The sequence below is a fragment of the Gadus macrocephalus genome, chromosome 10, assembly GCF_031168955.1.
Source record: "Gadus macrocephalus chromosome 10, ASM3116895v1".
NCBI lineage: Eukaryota > Metazoa > Chordata > Actinopteri > Gadiformes > Gadidae > Gadus > Gadus macrocephalus.
The window spans coordinates 21,817,082-21,820,730 of record NC_082391.1 but is presented as its reverse complement, the minus strand read 5'-3'; the positions used below and the strand labels follow the sequence as shown (position 1 = coordinate 21,820,730).

The 3,649-nt window shown below is 46.8% G+C and overlaps 1 long non-coding RNA gene across 1 annotated transcript; it reads left to right on the top strand.

Moving 5' to 3' along the window:
- Positions 1 to 219: 219 nt before the first annotated feature.
- LOC132466457 (uncharacterized) lies at positions 220 to 2,046 on the top strand. The gene is made up of 2 exons (XR_009527859.1): positions 220 to 1,780; positions 1,813 to 2,046. It is a non-coding gene; the product is annotated as an uncharacterized LOC132466457 (long non-coding RNA).
- Positions 2,047 to 3,649: the final 1,603 nt, after the last annotated feature.

The following is a 3,649-nucleotide window of genomic DNA, read 5'->3' as shown; positions in this document are numbered from 1 at the left end:
AGGATGGGGCGGAGAAGGAGGAGGAGGAGGAGGAGGAGGGGGCGGAGGAGGAGGGGGAGGAGGAGGAGGAGGAGGAGGAGGGGGCGGAGAAGGAGGAGGGGGAGGAGGGGGAGGAGGAGGAGGAGGGGGAGGGGGAGGAGGAGGAGGAGGAGGAGGAGGGGGGGGAGGAGGGGGGGGAGGAGGAGGAGGAGGAGGGGGAGGAGGGGGGGAGGAGGAGGAGGAGGAGGAGGAGGAGGAGGGGGAGGAGGAGGAGGTGCTTGAGGTAAAGTTCAGCAGAGCGACGAGGAGACAACAAAGAGAAGAGAGGAGAACGACTTTGAATTAAAAAGTATAATCAAGAAAACAAGTGTGGGGAGAGAGAGAGAGAGAGAGAGAGAGAGAGAGAGAGAGAGAGAGAGAGAGAGAGAGAGAGATCGGGGGAGAGGGAGAGGGAGAGAGAGAGAGAGCTCATTGGAAATAAATTAGGAGGGGGAGAGAGTTGCAAAGAGGGGGAGGCTAAGGAAGAGGAGAGAGCAAGTGGTGTGACGGAGTGGGGGGCAGGGGGGGGGGGTTCAGGAGAGAAAGGGAGAAGAAGCGAGGAGGACAAAAGAAGGAGGCAGAGGAGAAACCCGGCTCTTCCTCAGATCTCGGAGGGAGAGGATCGCAACGGCTCAGTGAGCGCTGCTAATGTCTGCCTTGTGACCAACCTGAGCGAGGACTCTACCTCTCCTCCATTCTTCAAGGTGGAGTCCTCCACCTTCTCGACCCTCTTACCAGGAACAACCCATAGTGAGAGCCAGTCATGCTGGTTAATGATTGGAGCAGTTGGTTGACGGTTAAGGGATTGCCAAACGTAATCGATTGGTCTAACAGCAACAATCGCTTTCAACAGCTAGGAACACGACCAGAATCTAATTTCTCATGTAGCGATTGTTGAGCGGGCCAGGGGAGAAATAGGCTGTTTGTGAGGCCAACGAGGTGCGAGTAGTGACTGGTAATGACTGTACTTGAGCTTTCTTATGCTTTAATTACGCCGGACTGAACTGAAAACCGACTTTCTTTTCATTGTTATTATCTTCAAATCTAAAAATATTTAAAAAAAAATTGAGATTTTGATGCCGATTTCTTAGCGCAAAAGTATTATCTGTGTGTACCAGACTGCCCATCAAGTATTTCAGAAGATGCTCAGATGCTCTTTGACCGCATGATATGGTCATTGCCTCTGTCATAGTATAAATGCACAGAGCTCCCCCTTTTAATGTATTTAAAACTGCAGTTCACTGATTCGAATGATCGAGGAGAGAAAAAGCACAACAGTGTTCTCCTTAATTCGATCAAGACTTATTTCCATGAAACGTGAAAAGGCCCTCCATTTTGGAGAATTAGATAACGGCCTGCAGGTTGCCGTGACCCTTGGGATAATCAGTGTTAATGCCCTAATGGGGGCTGGGAGATTGGAGCTTGTGTAAATGTACTCGCTGTTCCTCCCAGTGACCCCAGCAGCCTCCAGCCGGCCAGCGGCAGCAGGCAGGGGAAATAATAGCTAACCTGGCCCTCGTGTGAGCGAGGAACCGCAGCCAAAACGTCTGCCAGGAAACTACACTATCCACTCGTACCTGGTTATGAACAGCAGTTTCCACTGGGAGGGGGTTCTTCTACAGCCACCTTGGTAGAGGGACAACTGGGTAAGGGGCATAGGGTAAGATATAGATAGAAAGAATGTGTGGACAGAGAGAGAGATAAGGAAGGAGGAAGGATTGCAGGTTGTCCAATAAGGGCAGAAGACAGAATAAAAAAAATGGTTGAAGGACAGAAAGAAAGAAAGAAAGAAAGAAAGAAAGAAAGAAAGAAAGAAAGAAAGAAAGAAAGAAAGAAAGAAAGAAAGAAAGAAAGAAAGACAGTAACAGGTCCTTATTAAAGCAGCAGCTGAAGCACATGAACAGCCCACCACACAATCAGAGTGTGTGTGTGTGTGTGTGTGTGTGTGTGTGTGTGTGTGTGTGTGTGTGTGTGTGTGTGTGTGTGTGTGTGTGTGTGTGTGTGTGTGTGTGTGTGTGTGTGTGTGTGTGTGTGTGTGTGTGTGTGTGTTTAGCCAGGCATGAGACACAGCAGCTGAGAGATTATCATTCTTTCCTGTTAGCTAGCTAGCTGCAGTCGTGTTTGGGTCACTGCATTGTATGGGGCCAACATGCTTTACATTAACTTTTGCTGTACAAACGGTTCTCATAATGTGTTCAATTTAATTATGTTTAATGTTTAATACCTCATCCACTTTTGTGTGTGTGTATGATACCTCAAAACTCTACTTAAGTTAAAATCTCATAATATAAAGAATGAATGCTCCTGTGATTATTTCTAGACAAAGGTATATCATTGTGTCAAGGGGTAGAATGTCGAGCGGCCTTAGGATCAGCACAAAAGGCAGTGGTGCAGCAAAAATTACTTTTATTTACATTTTCAGAGCATATACAGAGAGCATGGCCTAGCTTCTGCCTTCTAGCTCCCCCCTCGGGACTGACACGGCTCCCTTATATGGGCTGACCCGAGATTGATGCATACCAATCCCTCAAATATCAGCGGGGGTGTTTACATATCAAATCAACAAAATATGCATCAAAACTGGTCAAAACAAACGTATCTTAAATTAATTAAACGACAACACCTTAGTTAATATTCGTGCGTCTATACCCGCCACTACTTACAAATGATATATTCCAACAAAGATAATTGATTTGGCGGAGACGCAACGGCGTCACTCGCACACGCCCCGCACCATATAGCTGTCCCCAGTCAGGCGCGCGCTTCCTAGAAGCCGCAGGGATCGCACAGCTGACCACGGAGGTGAGCAGTTCTACTCTTTACCACTCCATAAACAAACCCGCCCCACGATCGCATCATACACCAAACCCCAAACAATATGCAGACACTATGCAGAAACTTGATTACGGGTTAATCTTGCACGTCAGATAAATGCCCGGTGCGGCCTCAATACGGACGCGTGAGGACGCGCCAATAGCCGCGTCATCACACATTGTTATAATAATAATAATAATACATTTAATTTAGAGGCGCCTTTCAAAACACCCAAGGTCACCTGGGTGGTTATAATGATATTGACATACTATTATATATTAAGAAAGCCATTCTCAGTTTTTAGGTTGACATTTTGTCCCACTCTGCAATTTCCTCACATAGGAGAGCACTTCTCCATGTGCGTGTTGTGAAAAAAATGCAGTCTGCAACATTTACTCTCAACACTAACGATTAAACAGTGCAGGTCACCGGTCTGGGTTTTGCGTTCTTGGTCCAAAGATAAGAAGATGAATCGCAAAATGTATTATTAGGGCTGGTTTTACTTTCTCTGGCTCTCTAGATACAGAAGAGAAGGAAGAAATGGGGGGTTTAGGTGAAAAGACAGGGACAGAGAGAAAAACAGAGAAAGGTACTTTAGACAAACCACTCCTTGAAGAGTAAACGAGCACATACCACAGACAGATGCTAAAACCAACAGCCCACACACAAACACACACACACACACACACAGACACCACAACACATACACACACACACAAACAAACCCTCGCACACACACATTGTTATATGAGTGTGAAAGCCTTTAGAGACGCAGCTAGTGGACGTAAATACCGGCAGATAACGGTTTTATGATCTC